The following is an 18,224-nucleotide window of genomic DNA, read 5'->3' on the forward strand; positions in this document are numbered from 1 at the left end:
CAGAGGTTGGGGACCCCTGGATTAGATCATATTTTAACCATAGTAAAGGAAACATTACTTCAAGCAGCAGAAGTCTAAAATTTCAGAGAAACTGCTATCAATTTAATATATTTGCTTAAAGGACAAACTAACCAAGAGGTATTATTACCAAGAGTCACTCTTTGTGGTTTCTAGACTTTGCGATCCTAACAGCTGGACTATCCAAAGGAAATCTCTTCGTAGTTCTTTGCCTCACTTTTCCTGACTACCAAATGGGGATGGTAACTGTCACCTTTGAATGAGCATTTGTTTAGATACCATTTCAAGTATGTGCTTTAATATCTGTAATTATCTTTTTATCAGATATGCAGAATCTTCAAGATTGATATTTTCATTTACTTCTCTGAATTTTATTTACTTTGTTCTTCAAAAACCCTACAGTGGAAATATATGCTGTTCCAGTGTATCTTGGTACAAAGATGTCTTCATCTTGTGAAGACAAAACATCAGAAGGATTTTAAAATCATGTTAGATTGCATTTTTTCTGAAAGTCCTTAATTATTTGTTCATTCATGCATACATTAATTCACTTATTCAATGAAGACCTTTTGAGTGACATTCACCAAAGACAAGGTATTTCATAAGATCAGCATGGTTTCCACTCTCACAGAGTTTAATAGCCCTAATGGAGACAGATATTTCACATTGATCACACATGTTGGAAATCAGGAGACAGCCTACAAATCATAAGGAACTAGTAAGGGATTTTAACAAAGAATCACAACTGAGATTGAAGGGGTATTTTTCTGAGGAAGTGACATCTAAGATGTCACCTCAAGATGAGTGAGAATTTGCCCAATAAAATTATTTCTAGAGGCAGGAACAGAATGCTCAGGAGTTGTAAGGCAGGAAATCAAAGTGGAACAGTGTGAACGGAGCATTGTGATACACGCAGAGGTGTGCTTGGATGGATTTGTTGGGGGTCTAGACAAGGCCAAGTCTTGCAGGCCTCATAGGGTAAGTTGAAAACATAAAATGTTTCCCCTGTTCACATTAGGAAGTTGCTGCAAGGCTTTAAGCTGGAAAAAGATTGTTTAGGCTTTGCCATTTAAAAAGACATCTGGCCGCTTTATAGAGAATGAGTTGCAGGCATCAGAGTGCAATCCAACAGGAGGCCATAACCATTGCTGGATAGAAGACAGGGTCTTGGATGCTTAGCTGGAGATACTGGGATTGTAGATGGAATATGAGGCAGAAAGGAGACATGGTTTGGAGCATGTTATTGGTGGTGGAATAAATGTATGAAAGACCAGACAGACCATTGTACAGAATGTAACTGTGTGTCTGTTTCCTACATTCTCTGTTTCCTTCCCTTTATTTGTTACAGAGTTCATTGCATGTTCTTGCCTCTCTGTTCCACTAGTAGTGATTCTTAAATCTTTGCCTCCTTGAAGAGATTTTTTAAATGCTACTTTTTTCCCATGAAATCTTCTCTCAGAAGTAACTCAGTCCAGTAAGCTCTACTTTTTGCCACATTTTAGGGTTAGCATTATGCTACAGTGTGGCATCGCCATCTGTGTGGGAGCCTACCTCCTCCTTCTGCCCTACTTGTAAGCATCTCAAATGCCACAGCTCTATCTTGGTCACACTAGGCAGCAGGTCATATTACTTAGTATTCAATAAATATTTCATCAATTGATTTTCGTCAAAAGGTTGGAAAAAGAACTTTGGAGGATGGAAACCCAGATTCTGTATTTTGGAGGAAGAATTTTTAAAATAGCATTAAAACCAGTGCATAGTATAAGGATCAGTATATATTTGATTATCTTCTATCTAGCTCAAGTTTTACAAATCAATCAGCCAGAGACACTCTCTTAACATTTCTTATATTTTAAGTTCTGCTTATTTTAGTTCAGTGCTGCTCCCTCCCACATTGTTGTTTAATTCTTTTACCTGAGTTAATTCTGTGAATGACAGTGAAACTGTATATTTTTTTTAAGAACAGAAAACCTATTTTTCTTTGCATCTTCCAAGATGCCAATCCAAATTCCTGATGGTATTTTGTTTTCCTGAGTCATACTGCGTTCCTACAACACTAGGCATTCTTTTTGGACCCTCCACCAGTCCCCAGATTTCTTCCTGAAGCCCCACACCTTGGCTTGACTGTAAGAGTGTACATTCTCTATCTTGTGTCCTCATACCAGTTTTCTTTGACTCTGCCCACACTCTTTGAATCAGCAATTGTTGGCTTAGTTGTTTCATATTCACAAGTTTCTGTTGGGACCATTCAGTGATTAATTTTTATATTGCAACTTTGCCACATGCCCTGGAAGGTGAGTACCTCTGCCTTTGGCTGTCCTCATGGGGATTTTACATCTTAACTATTTCATGTGTGATACAGTTCTCAGCATATGCATGTAATTTTATGGCTCAGTGATCTAGAAAGCAAGATAATGGAGAAATATCAAACAGTCAATTGATAGAAAATTCACATTTCCACTTCCATTAATGTTTGTGCCAGAAAATGCTGGTTACCTCCTGTATGCCTTCCTTACTTCTTTAGTAATAGATCTTCTCTGTTGTTATTGGGCACATGGCCAAAAAGTTAAAAATTGTATTCACTAGCTGTGCTCTTTCAAACTGACATGATCATACAAAGAAATAATCCCGCTGGCCTGTAAAGGAAAGTGGTCTAAATGTTTGTTTCCTCCTAAAATCTCTATATTGAAATCCTAACACCCAAAGATGGTAGTATTCTAGGAGGTGGGGCCTTTGGGAGGTGCTTAGATCATGAGCGTGGAGACTTCATGACTAGGATTAACATTCTTGCAGAAGACACCCCAGAGAGGTCCCTGGTCCCTTCCACAATGTGAGGACACAACGAGAAGCATCAGTCAGGAAGAAGCTCCTCACCAGAACCTGACCACCTTGATCTTGGACTTCCCAGCTCCAGACCTGTGAGATAGAAGTTTCTGTTGTTGATGAGCTCCAAGCCTGTAGTATGTTTTATAGCAGCCAAAGTGGGCTGAGAAAGAAAGGTATGTGTGTAACTTCTCAGTCGTGACCTCACAGCACAGAAACATGGCCACTTCTTGAATTACCGGGAAAGTGAACTTGGCAGTAGGACCCGGGCAACCTTTTCAGAACACAAGACAGAAACCATCCGTTGACACTCACAATGCAAAAAGAAGCCGATTCGACCCTCAAGACTGAGGTGCTGCCCCTGCAGCAGCCCTGTATTGCTTAGGCTAATATCCAAAATATATTTTAAAAACTCAAAAAAAACCCCAAACAAACAAAGCTCATAAAACTCAGTAGTAAAGAAACACGCTACCCAGTTAAAAATTGGGCAAGAGATCTGAAAAAACATTTTTCCAGGAAAACATTCAGATGGCCAACAGACATGTGAAAAAATGATTAACAGCATTAATTATCAGGGAACTGCCGATCAGAGCCATAATAACATGTTACCTCACACCTGTCATGATGGCTATCCTCAAAAAGATGAGAAATACTAAGTGTTGGTGACCAAGTGGGGAAAAGCAAAACCTTGTACACTGTTGGTGAGAATGTAAATTGGTATAAGCACTATGGAAAATAGTATGAAGTGTCTTCAAAAATTAGAAATAGAGCTACTGTATGACCCAGGAATTCATTTGGGTTTTTACTCAAAGAAAATGAAAATACTAACCTCCAATGATATAGGCACCCCCATGTTCATTGACACATTCTTTGTAATAGCCAAGATATGGAAATAGCTTAAGTATCCATTGATGGATGAGTGAAGGAAAAACTGTGGTATCTCTCCCCCATATAATGGCTGAATTATATATACATATATAATTATTTAATATATATATTCATAAATATAATAAACATAACAAATACATATATGTGTGTAAATATATATATATATGCATATATATATATATATATATATAAGCCATAAAAAATAATGAAATCTTGTTATTAGTGACAATATGGATGGACCTTGAGGGTATTGTGCTAAGTGAAATAAGTCAGAGGAAGACTAATACTATATGTTTTCTCTTATGTGTATAATCTTGGAAAGAACACAGCTTGTTCATGGATAGTACATATTGGTAGTTGCCAGAGATGGGGTTGGGGGATGGGAAAAATGGGTGAATGCAGTATAAATATAAATATATATATATAAAACTTTGATGTAATTTTTTCCCCAAGTAACAAGCAGAGGCAATGTCTTTGGAATAATTTATTTCTTCTTAGTTTCTATATATAAAAGGAAAAAAATTAAGAAAAAAAAGAAAATCAGGAAGACCTCTGCTGTAGGATAAGTGACTTTTTGCTTTTGAGAATCTCAAGAAACATTTTAAGCTAAGTCATTTAGAAATATGATGGGGATGTTACATTTTGACTTAGGTAAATACAGTGGTGAATTAAAATTAAAAACTGGGGGTGCATATATTCTCTGATTTATTTCAAAGTACCTTCCTTTTGAATTTTTAAAAAAGCATGCCTGTAATTCACATTTATTAAATAACCATTAAAACAAACCTAGACAGCATGTTAAAAAACAGAGACATTACTTTGCCTGCAAAGGTCTGTATAGTCAAAAAACAATCCGAATACTGGTTTTTACAGTAGTAGTGTACGGATGTGAGAGCTGGACAGTAAAAAAGGCTGAGTGCCGAAAAATTGATGCTTTCGAACGACGGTGCTGGAGAAGACTCTTTCGAGTCCCTTGGACTGTAAGATCAAACCAGTCAATCCTAAAAGAAATCAACCCTGAATATTCTTCGGAAGGACTGATGCTGAATCTGAAGCTCCAGTACTTTGGCCACCTGATGCGTAGAACTGACTCATTGGAAAAGACCCTGATGCTGTGAAGGACTGAGGGCAGGAGAAGAAGGGACAACAGAGGATGAGATGCTTGGATGGCATCACCGACTCAATGGACATGAATTTGAGCAAATTCTGGGAGATGGTGAAGGACAGGGAAGCCTGGCGTGCTGCAGTCCATGGGGTCGCAAAAAGTTGGACACTACTGAGCAACTGAACAATGGCAACAACAACAAGACAAAAGGAGAAGGAATAAAAAATAATAATTTTTACCATCCAGTTAGTTGCAGGCAACCATTGTTAACATATTCAGCTATATAAAAAAAATATAAATGCTCTGTAGCCAACTTCAAGAAAATGGAAAGAGGACAAGCTCTAAGTATACAACTGGGATTGTCAAAAAAAAAGATTGAAAGTGGACACAGCCAGAGCTGTTAACCTTAACTTTCAGTTGAGTCTATAGTTATTTGGCACCTAGTGTGTAAGGCATAATTACAGTACTGGGTCTTGAGTCAATGTTCAGGGAAGAGTGGGTGCTCAGGGTGAATCCCCCTCCTAATATCTAAAATGAACTATCAGGGAGCAGTATATTTATAAGGCAACATACTCAACTGCAAATGAAAGGAAAATATTTCTTAGTTAACCATGAAACAATAGCATAAAGATCAAATAAAAAAGTGGAATAGTCATTTCCCTTTTCTCAAAATGTGGAATGGAAAACAGTGAAAATTAAAAATATTTAAAAACAAAAAAAATTCACATAGCAAGTGGCTAGCCGTTATTCCCAGTAATAAATTGGAATTAATACAGATTCTCTCTTTTTTAAAAATGTGGTATTTGAGGCTCTATTTCTGTATTCATTTTAATTTTTAGAGCTAGTGCGTTTAAAGCATTGTTTGTCTTGATCATTGATAATTTTGGTGTCTCAAACTTTCTGCTTGAGGCAGGTTCCTCACTTGCCTTACAAAAGAGATGACTCTTCCGGACTTAACCTTGAGGGAAAGTCATTTATCCACCAATAAATACCTAATGTCATTTTATCTAAGAACTTCAACCTGGGCCTCATGCCTGACCCTGTATGTCAATATCAAATTGGTTCTTTATTTTATAAGATAAAATAAATTAGCTAATCTCTGGTTAAAAATTATCTTTCTCACAAATGATGTAATAATTTTCACGGAGGAATTTTACAAACAGGGTGTTTGACCTAGCATGTAGTTTTCTCTGAAATAAGGATGTGTCTTCTTATTCTGGATCACTGATTTCAGTTGTTTTCAAAATAAGTTGTTTTGATCTTACATGCTTTGAAGGACCCTAGAATTGTGTTTGTTTCCTTTTTAATTATATTATCACTTTAAGCTGTTGAAAACCTCTAAATCTTCAAAATATGTGCATCTAAGCCAACTGTTAGTTTTTTGGATTTATTGCCATTTCCACAGTTAACATAAAGTTAATAGGAAGCCAGATGTACATAAAATATATATTTGGCTTTTAAAAAATCATCTAAATATGTCTTAGAATTTGACAAGAAAGTATCATTTTCCATTTAACTTAATGTTCAGAGATTTTATTGTCTACATGACTAAATTTTATATAAAAGGAAATATATTAGCAAACTCAAGTACTCTTCTATTTTTCTCATTTCTTACGCTTAGTCAAGGACCTTTCTTTAATATCTTAAGGTTCAGTGTGATTATACATCATCACATTTAAACCTTAGAAACTGAACTCTGGCAAATTCCCTATATCATTGTTAGTCTTGGGCTAACAATGGCTAACGTTTGCTAACTCTGGCAAATTCCCTATATCATTGTTAGTCTTGGGCTAACCCCTGGTGGGGTTTGTCATTTTTGTCACATATGATGGATAACTAACTTGCCATTTATCTGAGAGTAGATAAGATAATTTAAAGAAAAACCATGGATTAAATTCCAAAGACTCTAAGCTCATTAAGAAAATAGCCAGTCTTTCATCACTTAAACCCTGGCTAGTTTTTAAATACATATGTATTTTAGTATACATATTTTCATATGTGTATTATATGTTATGTGTATATATGGATTATATCTTATATATGTGTGTATATATATATGCCTTTAAGTAATAAAATACCAAGATTATATGAATAGGGATTTAAAAGGTTTTATTTGTTCTGCATTTTATTAAAATCCATTCCTTTTCAGTACATAGGTACAACCTCATTTACAAAGTTACTCTGAATCAAAAGAGAGACCCACAGTGGTTAAAAAGTTAAAGCTGAAAACCAGTTCCAAGAACTACTTTTAGAGTTAGAAAAGCTCACCTAGAGAATAAGAAATAGAAATATAATTCCAGTACCTCTCAAGAATGTTTGAAGGGCAACCACACAGCAGGGCAGGCATACTTATAAATTCTGTCAGTTGCTGGGAAACAGTGGTGTTTAGAGGCCTGTATGTGGCGTTCAGTTGTGTCTGACTCTTTGTGACCCCATGGACTGTAGCCCGACAGCCTCCTTCTGCCCATGGAATTTCCCAGGCAAGAATACTGGAGTGGGTTGCCATTCCCCCTCCAGGGTATCTTCCCAACACAGGGATTGAACTTGGTTCTCTTGCATCTCCTGCATTGGCAGGTGGATTATTTGCCACTGAGCCACCTGGAAAGCCCTTTAGATGCATATGAGGAATTAAATTGAGTATAAGTATAAACTGCCTTCTTGAAAGGAATGATTGAGTTATAAATTTTATCTAATTTTTTTCTAGGAGATTTATTAAAATTATAGCATGGGTTTTTAAAAATATCTTAAATTTGGTTCTACACAAAAACTAATCCATAGTGAGATATATTGAAGTCACCTTTAGAAGTCTGAGTTTATGAGAGTAAGAAATTCAATCCCCAAGCTCCTTAAACTGAAGTATTGCTATAGCAGTGTCTGAGAAAAGAAAGCTCTAAACATCATTTTAAGAATTTGCAGTGATAAAAATCAGGAAATAACATATCCTAAATAATGACTTTTAATCCCACTAGGAAATAACTCATTGTTTCTCTTTGGCACTTTGCAATTTCGATTTGGAAATAAATCTCTGGCTGTAAACATTATTCTAACTTTATTTTTAAAACTTTGATAGGACATAAAATTAAAAAATTCCATTGGAGAATAGATTTCCTCCTCCACCCTCTTTGGTGATTCTGTGCTCATTCCTTACTTGGAATATATGAGTATTCTTGCATGATTTAAATACTCAAAATTCTGTTCACTCTCTCTTATTGGTGACATCACCACTCTATCTTATGGGCAAAAAAATATCCAAGTGCTAAGAAAGGACACTATATTAAACCTGCCTGAGATTTGAAGGATCCAAAACGCCCAGGAGGGATTTGAAAAAGTGATGCCTTAATGAAAATGTTCAGAGTTTTTCCTACTCTTAATGCCAAAGTTTTGGGGGTTTTTTTTGTTGTTGTTGTTTTTTAAACCAGTGTCACTCTTGGAATGCCACAGCAAAGTATGGTGATGGTCTGATGGTGTATGTGTACTCATTATGTTTCTGAGTTTTGAGGGGTTTCTTTCTTTTTTCTTTTTTTGGGGCTTACATTGCTGATCTAGATTTAAATTGAACTTGTCATGCTGGAGTGCATATGTCCTGGTTCTCAATCTCCCCTGTTCTTGTTGCTATAGTGACCAGCAGACATCAGAAGCAAAGTGGGAAAGAGGAATCTTCATTTAAACAAGCATGTCCATCTGGCACCGCTTTAAACAGCATTTCTCTTTACTCTAACTTTCAAGGTTAATGTGGCCAGGGCAGCCCTATTTTGGCAGTTTCAGATTTTATTCTCACAACTTTTAAAAAATAGGTTCGTGGGTAATTCCAACAAGATTATTGTAACAATGCCAGAATTTAAGGGATGAGACAAGGCAAGATGTTTATATTATGGTGCTTGGGGAAGGAAAATATTTTCCTCTGTCCTGTCTAGGTTCTTCTGGCTGTTCTAAGAATTAAACTAACCTAAGAACAAGTTTAATCTTATGCCTACAGGGCCCCCGTAAGAGAAATGAGACCAAGGAAAAGTTAGGCAGTTGAGGCTTATATGTCATTTGAAAGAAAGGGAGAGGGGTAGGGTTTTGAGGCTTCAAAAAGGAGGAAGGCAATTCACATGGAGATTGGAAGCTAGATGTTTGGTAAACAGATGTTGGCTCTGCCATACAGAGACAACGAAGGATGCAGAGAAGTGTGTGGTCTCCTGCCCCTTCTGAGCTTGCTCTCCCGTACTTAACCCACATTCTTTGTAGACATCTCTGGTGACAGTGCTTTCCTAGACCAGGGTCTTCAGCCAAAATTTTGTAGGCAGTTAAGGGGACGGTAAAAAGAACAAATTCCTGAGTCTTCTGTTTCTTAAAAATAGCCTAAAATAACCCGTATGCCAAGGAGACACATTTAGGCATGGCAAATTTGGCCCCCATCCCCAGTGGCTTACAGTTTTCACATTATGTTGGTAAAATGTGTTCCACATATTTCACTGTTTTTATTTTAGATTTTAAAGCAGTGGTTCTCAGCCAGAATGGATTTTGCGCCCCAGGGGATATTTGGAAATGTCAGAGACATTTTTGTTTCTTACAAAATGGGGGGCTGGTACTGGCATCTAGTGAGTAGAATCCAGCACAGTTGTTGAACATACCATAGCACATGAGAGTGTGTTCTGCAGCTGTGAATTATTTGGCTCAAATATTAATAGTGCTGAGATTGTGAGATTGTACTTGAGAGCAACTGTGTTCATTTTTTAAAATGATACCACACTGTGAATCTTCCAGGTTGACACATTGACAAGTCTGAATAAGGGCTGATATTCTAATTCTTGGTGTGGGATGGGCAGAAGATAGGCAAGATGCTGAGGCAGCTACCTAACATATTTCTCTGTCTACCCATAATTCACGAAAAGACATAGCTTCCACAAAAAATATTTGAGCATTTCCTAACTATTGCATTCATCAATTCTCTTTCTTTAATTCACTTAGCCATGTAAATGCTTTTTCTTTACTTAGAAGAAAATCCAATACAAGAGAAATAGATGAGATTTCACTTTTAGTCATGTGACTGCTGTCTCTCGGTTGTGAAAAGAAAATGAAAATGGAGGCAGTATTGTTAAGAGAGCTCTCGAAAATGGAGCTGGGGGGCGGGCCACTGTGAAAGTAAGACTTAGGCAAGTCTCTTGCTGATAGAATGTGAGTTCTGACCGCTTGCTGTCTTAGTGCAGGTGCTCAGGACATCTGCACAATGTTCCAGAAACTCAAGCTATTTGTTGGGTCCCTACCCTAAATAACTCATGACAGCCTGTCCCCTAAGGACAAATATTCATTTGTGCTTCAGAGCCAATCCTAATTCTTGCAAGATAGCTTTAACAACTTCATGGCTTTGCCTTTACAAGTCTCTGACCCTTTCTGGTCTCTAGAACATCCTTTTAGTTTTTGAATTTGTCTCTGGGATTGCCACCCCTAAGTCCCCAAATCATGCTCTTTGTTCCTGGTAGCCTTTATACTAGCTACTGTTTGAGAGGATCCACCCTAAAATTCTGGCAGCTAGAGGTTATGTTAATACAGAACAGAGAGTTATTAATCTCAGGATTCCACCTTGAAATCCTGAATGCGTTGCATTTTGGAAACAGTCTTTATCTTTAGAGAGCTTTTTTTTTCATTGTTCTAGTTACTTAGAAACAGTGGGTGTAAGCATCTTTATGTCAACAATAGGTGGATAAAGGAGATAGTAGTTATAAAAATTAGCACTTGGCCATGCTCAAAAGAGATGGATTTCACAATGCAACAATGCATCCAACAAAATAAACACTTAACAAGTAAGGCTTCCCACAGTGTGGGAACATCTAACATCTAACCCTTCCCTGTCCTTCGTGTCCTTTTTAAGAACCATACTTTTGAGATTTGTGATTGAGAACATCAGACAGTTTCTGTTTTCTCAAATGGAATTGATACAACCTCTATGTGTTGAAAGCCCACACCACAAGATTAAAAAAAAAAAAGGGAAGAAAATTGATGATGCTCCAAGCTAGTTTCTCCTGAACTTCTCAAAGATAATTGTAATATCATACATTTGTTTTCAAAACAAAGAATTTAGAAGCATTCATGGAGTATTATTTTGCCTCTGCAGAATTTGTATTTTCTTTTCTGATATCAAACCTTTGTTTATCCTTGGGGAAATCCCATTCCCCTCTTCTGACTATATGTAGTTTAAACAAAGTTGGCTCTATCTTCCACTGGAACCCAGATGTTTGTTGATTTTCCAACAAACATCTCCTTCAGCAAGGAATTTAATTAAGGAGATGGACAGTTGAAGCAAGACAAGTCAGTGAATATATACAGGAAATTTACTGAATATAGTGACCCATTATGAAGTGAAACTTTAACTAAAAATTAAGGCAGCAAGAGAAAAAGTTTGGCCTGGAAAGGAGGAAGACCATTTCTAGCATAATCTGGGCATCTGGATACAGCCATGCTTGAAGCCAGACACACCTGAATATTTTAGCTATGTGCACCAATAAATTTGTCCTCTTTTCTTTTAAAGTCAGTTTGATTTTATTTTCTGCTACTTATAACCAAAAGTGCTAAAATGTAAGAAGAGAAAAAACTGCAATGTGAAACAGTTGAAAATCAGTAGATACTTGTGTGTTAGAAAATGATGATTTTATTTCTCTTATCTACCCTTTAGTATGTAAACAATTTTAAAGAGATGTTTCAACCAATTCAGCCAATTTGTTTCTCATCTGACACTTTTTTTTTCCTGCTAATGGATGTGTTACATTTTGGAAGATTGACTCTGGTTCCCTGGAGAGTTGATTTTCTTTGTTCTTAATATCACAAAATAGCCTTCCAATGAATAAAAGAAAAATTTATTTCAGTGCTACCCATTGTGTAGTGAAAATGATTGACTTACTAAACACCAACCACAAGACCAGTCTATCTTGTTGATTCAACAAAAATATCACCTGCCACTGAGAAATCTTTTCAGCTCCTGAAGCTAACTTGCAAAACATTTGTAATCATCATGCCTAGAAATATTGAGCATAGTTAAGATTCTTTATTTCCCTTATTGAGTAATGATTTGAGAAATAAGAAAGAAGAAATTATTGCATCTAAAAAACAAACTTGAAGTATAAACAGTATTTAAGAACAAAGAATTGTTGACATGTCTGGGTGAAGAGACTTAGCAGTCTTTCTGGATTTCTCAGACCATTTGTCAGTTACAGATCTGTTGCACATTAAAATAAGTATCATTGGAATTTTAGAAATTGTTTAATGTCATCAGAATTTGGAAATTTAACCATGAATTTTTTTGTGGTAGGATTTATTGAGATTTTAATACTTAAGTTACCAGGAAAACCTCGGTGGTCATCAGTAATCCTAAGTTTGGGGGCATGTTCCCATTTGAATGCAAACGTGGTTATTGTTAAGGCTCTGATCATCAGACGTGTCTACTTATTGGAATGTCCTGAGGATTTAAAAAGTACTAGTAACAGAAATACATGATATTGAAATACCAGTTTTACATAGGGATGTTTACAAAGCTCTCTAGGTGAGTCGAACGTGCGAAGTTTGAGAATCATTGCTGTAAGACACTACTGCAACCATTTTAATGGTCATGTAAATCATTGAAAGTGAAAGTATGAGTCGCTCAGTCCTGTCTCTTTGCGACCCTCTGGACTGTAGCCCACCAGACTCCCCTGTCCATGGGATTTCCCAGAGAAGAATACTGGGGTGGGCTGCCCTTTCTTCCTTGAGGGACCTTTCCAGCTGAGAGATGGAACCTGTGCTCCCCGTGTCTCTGCACTGCAGGCAGATTCTTTACCACCTGAGACACCAGGGAGGCCCCTAAGGATGTTTAAATCAGCTTGTGATGCATTAGGACTGGGGAGGGCAACTTTTCAGATGTTGCTGGGTCAGTTTCACACTGAGTAGCAGGGCTCTAAGGCATGGACTGTATTTTTGGAGTCACTGTGAATAAGGAAATTTTCTAGGGTTACCCACTGCCCATCTGGAGTGAAGACTGGGAATCTCTTACACTGTGGATGTTTCTGGTAATCCAATTTGAGCTGTGGAGGACATTCTATTATTATAATGACGACTAGTGGAAAGTTGTTATTCCCGCGGGTGGTACCACCTTTGCAAAGAGTGGGAGAAGGAACTCGGTGTACTTGAGTCTCCTGCTTTTCACAGCACTCTGCTCTCTGCTTTGGTTAAGCCTTGGGCAAAGCGGCAAAGCTTGACTTTCACACCTCCACCCACTCTGTCAGCATTTCCCGTCTGTCTCCTCCTTGTGGTCAGCTGGCCCAGCCATCCTCCTCCTCCTCCTCCTCCCTGCAGGCTGCCTGCGCTTCTGGGGCTTTGGCTTTAACCGATGAAGAACACGGTTTTGAATAGACCAAGTCTCAGACTGTCTTCCTGTAGTCATACCACAGCATGAGCCTTTTAACGAGTCCTTGGTCGACAGGCCTGTTTCTGGATAATTTGGAAGTGGAAGTTTCCACTTCCACAAACTGAAATTTCCACTTCAGTTTGGAAGTGAAAATAAAACCTCCTTTCTTCACCTTCTGTTCAGTGTTCTGCCGATATTTCATCACTTCCCACAGTGTGATGAAATACCTCCTCTTCTGAAATAAGGTGTGACAGCAAACACACCTTAGTCCAAGGAACTAACGTCAAAAAAGACCCTGATCTCTAACTCTCAAAAACCTTAATTTCAAATCTTTTTTAGTGTATTTTGAATGCCAGCATATATAGGGAAATTTTTATTTATTTATTTTTAGCAGCAAAACTATCCCAAGGGAAGGACCTGGTTTCCTTGGGTGGACATTTTGATCAATTTGGGTCAAATAAGGAGTGGAGCCTTTCCAGGGGCATGCTTGAGAAAATAAGAAGTTTGCTTTAGAGTTAAATAGAGAACACTTGTTTTGCCAAGTGAGGTAGAGAGGTTGAAAACAGAGCTGAGAACGGTAGACAAGACTTTTGGCTGCTCAGTCAGGAAGAGGGGAAGGAGACGGTGTTACTAGCAGTGAGGATTTTTTTTTTTTTAGGGCAAGTGGAGACATGTTCATGGAAGGGGATTTTAATATGTTTCCTCCATGTGATAGGCAGTAGGATTCCTCTTCTTGTTTCCTTATGGTGCCTCTAGCAGACTGTCCATTTTTCATGAACACATTGGGATATCTTGGTATCTATTTTATAGTTTAAAAACACAAGTTAGATCATGCTATACCCACACTCAGAACTTTCTGGTAGCTCTCCAGTGCATGCAGAGTGCAAGTTGATGGCTTTGCAGTGATCCAGAAGGCCTGCTGTGAGCTCATCTTCTGGTTCTTCCTGACCTCTCCTCTTTTCTCTCCCGTCCACATCTCGCTCTTCTTAGAACACGGGGCCATGTTTCCTTCCTGTGGCCTTTGCCATCCCTCTCTCTAGAAGGATGGGTCTAGAATATCTACAGGGGTCATTTCCCCCCTGCTGCCAGCCTTTCCTCAGATGCGTCTTTCTCAGCAGCTGAATTTAAAACAGAACGCTCCCTCCCAATCTTCCAACCTGTTTATTATGCTCTTTCTTTCACAGAACTTCTCTTGGTGTGCTCAAGAATGTATTTATTCATTATTTTAGTCTTTGCTCCCAAATGTAAGCCCCATGAAGATAAAAGTTTGTGCCTTTTTTCCAGTGACAGAGAGTCAGCATGTAGCACATACTCACTGAAGAAATGAGTGTAGAGAAACGCCCATTAAGACTTCCAAGTTGCCTGTAAGAAGTTAGTCATAACCAAATTACTTGGACACTACTTGTCATGGGGCTTCTAGTCAGTGGCTAATAAATTAGCTAGATGGAAATACGTGAATTATTCCTCCATAATCCTCCTACCCCAGTTCTAATGTCTTTTGCATCAACCAGTTTCTCTATATTCAGTTTTAGAATGGATTTACTTGGGGCAGTAACATTAAGTCCTTGGCACAAATGTGAGGCTCCCCTGGCGGGTATTTGCTCTCTCCCTCTTGTCCCCGCAACTCACACTGACTGCCGGCCCTTCCCTCAAAGGGAGATTCTGCAACTCCTGCCTCTTCAGCCAAGCACCAGCTTCCGACTTCTCCTTATTTATCTCTGTGAATTCGTCTTACCTTTGGCCTTGACAAAGATTCTTTGCTTGACCTAACTTGAGTCAGTTTCCTGAACCTTCTCCTAGGTGTATCTCTGTGCTTCCTTGGAAAACCGAGTTTTAGCAGAAACATGCTGAATCGGTTGAATCAGAACTCCTCACCCTTGATACCTGATTGGTCACCTTCTCTTCCACCAGTGGTGTGTCATGAACCTGGTTGGTCTTCGGTGAGGTTCCATTTCAGTTGGTTGAGCCCACATCTCTCCTACCCCAGGCGTTTCCTTGTAATAATTTCCCATCCACTGACCTCCACTCTTACTTCTTGAATGCCAGTCCCCACTTGCCTGTCTGTATTCAGTGTTGAGCCCAATCTCTTCCCCACACTGTAAAATTCCTTTGCGGTGGTTCGTGTACCTTCTGTGGTGTATGCGTGCATGCTCAGTTACTCAGTTGTGTATGACTCTTTGCGACCCCATGGACTATAGCTCACCAGGCTCTTCTGTTCATGGGGTTATCTCAGTAAGAATGTTGGAAGAGGTTGCCATTTCCTCCTGGGGGGAAATCTTCCTGAACCAGGGATCAAACCTGCATCTCCCACAGCTCCTGCAGTTGCAGGTTCGTTACCACTCCTTACCACTGAGCCACCTGGGAAGCCCCACCTACTGGGATGATCCTGAATAAATTTAGTCTGCCTTGCCAACGATAACAAGTGTCATTAAATATTCTTTTTCTTTAACAGCTTCCCTGCCTCTTTTCCAGTAGCTTTACATCCACTGTTTTTCCTTCTGCTCAGGACCTTTGCTTAGAGTCAAAAAGGTCAGAAGTTCAGCTGAGGGTCTGCTATTATACGTCTGTGTGGTGTTAGACATATTATTTATGTCTTATGGCTTCCCTGGTCATGCAGATGGTAAAGAATCTGCCTGTGGTGCAGGAGACCTGATTCAATTCGTGGATCCAGAAGATCCCCTGGAGAAGGAAATGGCAACCCATTCCAGTAATCTTGCCTGGAGAATCCCATGGATAAAGGAACCTGGTGGGCTACAGTCCATGGGGTCGCAAAGGGTTGGATATGACTGAATGACTAACACACACATACACACATATACATATTATATATATTTATAAATATGTGTGTATATATACACACATATATACTCTAAGCCTCAGTTTTCATGTCTCCAAGATGGGCATATAATATCAGGTTTTTGTTCCTTGTACATAAGATAGAAATGGAGATTTTAACCTAATGGGCAATATTAACCTTAGGTGAATAGTGAGATGATGCATAAATAGTGTTCTTAACTAGGTGGCCAGTAAATTTTAATATTTCCCCCCTTTCTTCTCCTTCCTTTTACTAGCTTCTGTTGAATCATAAAATCTTTGCTTTGAAATAGATATTAAGGGCACTTGATGTACCTGTTTATCTACAAATCTATTCTTTATCATCTTTGCAAGTCATTATCATGTCTCTGGTTGAAACTTTTGTTTCCTGAAAAAGCAGCCTGTAATCTTTTTGGTGTAGATATTGTTAGGGTTTCTTGTGTATTGAGATTGAATTGCTCACCCTAAAACCTCCATTCTTAACCATAACACCTAATGTTGGGTGTTCTATAGGCAAATCTAATTTTTACTTCATGGAACCCTTTCAGAGAGTTGAAAATAGTTACCCTGTCTTTCTCTGCTTTTAATCATCCTGACTAATTTCCCAGAGTAATATTGATCATTCAAAAAACAGTATTTTGATTTCTTTCTCATCCCGATCATTTCTCTGGGCAAGTCTATCTTGTGAGGCAGTAGACAAAGTGGTTAAAGATGCAACTAGTGTTTGAATCTTTTCAGTCTAAGCTCTCACTTATTAGCTGAGAACGTGCAGCAAATGTCTCTAAATGTTTGTATAAAATGGATATTAATGAAATGTCTTCCATGCAGCTGGTTGGGGGAATCAAGAGGAGGGTGCATTTTGTGTGCCTTGCACAGTGCCTGGCATATGGCTGTTGCTCTGGAAATGGGGGTTTGCAGTTGAGGAGCTGTTTTGCCAAAAGTTTTCACTTTCGTCTCAGGTTCAAAGGATTTGTTAACAAAATAAGCCACTCATTATATACACATAAATAATGCAAATATTTATTAGAGAATTATCTAGCTTATTTTCAGTATACTAACATTAAAAGAAAAAGAGAGATAGAAAGAGCAGAGAATATGTCACCAAATTAGATTTTGACCAACCTCCAGACTTAAACAGCACTGGGGAGTCCTATGTCACAGCACATGTGGAGTCCCCAATTGGGAAAGGGTCCCAGGCAGTGTGTCTGCTCCACAGGTAAGACTTCAAAGATTGCACTTCAGGGCTCCTGCTTTTAATCCCAGGACAGACGCAAACTGATATCATCATCAATCTGTGACCAAATTGCAAGCCTGGTTTCAGGTTAATGCTATTTGTCTTATAAAATTTGGAATGTTGCTAAGCTTGGGGCTTGGTTGGCCAGGGCCCCTTTAGGGGCTCAACAATTCAACAACAAGATTCCTCCCCAATCTTACCTGAGGTCCTGCAAAGCTTTCACTCACAGCAGGCAGTTACTTATAGGCACTGCCTGTAACAGGCAGTTACAGTCAGGGCAATGTCCAGGCAGGTTAGAAGTAAGGTCAGAGGCCTGCTTTCCTTTGTCTCTGAAGCCTAAACAAGACTATATTTTTTAAGTTTCCCTAACAGGACCCCAGCCTGCCAGATGCAGCCTGGTGGGGGTAAGGGGCAGGGCAAAGCTAGATCAGTGCTGTCCCTTTTGTTCTGGAAGCTGCTGTTTTACCTGTGTAGTCTTAGATAGAATGGGGTTTTGCTGGCATTTACATCAGTCAACGCAAACTCACTCCATTTAGAATCAATAACGCTAAGGATATAAGTAACATATTCCTAATGAAGCATTACAAATGCCAAAAGAATAAATAGAGATTCCTCTACAAAGTTGAAAAGACTTTACATATTAAAAAATTTTACTCTGCATACAGGGAGATCACATGTAAAAGTAATTCAGAGGTCAATAAGAGCTCATTCATTCATTCATTCACTTTTTCATTTAATATTTATTTAGTCACAACTGTATTCCATTAACATTCTAAGGAAGAGTATGTTTCCTCACATCCCTCACTATTATATTTCTGGTATTGGTAAGTACAATTCCCCACGTTGGTAGGTGCCTGATATGATACAGGAGATTACTGGAGAAATAACTCCAGAAAGAATGAAGAGACAGAGCCAAAGGAAAAAACAGCACCCAGTTGTGGATGTGACTGGTGATGGAAGTAAAGTCTGATGCTGTAAAGAAC

The sequence above is a fragment of the Odocoileus virginianus genome, chromosome 26 (genome assembly GCF_023699985.2).
Source record: "Odocoileus virginianus isolate 20LAN1187 ecotype Illinois chromosome 26, Ovbor_1.2, whole genome shotgun sequence".
NCBI lineage: Eukaryota > Metazoa > Chordata > Mammalia > Artiodactyla > Cervidae > Odocoileus > Odocoileus virginianus.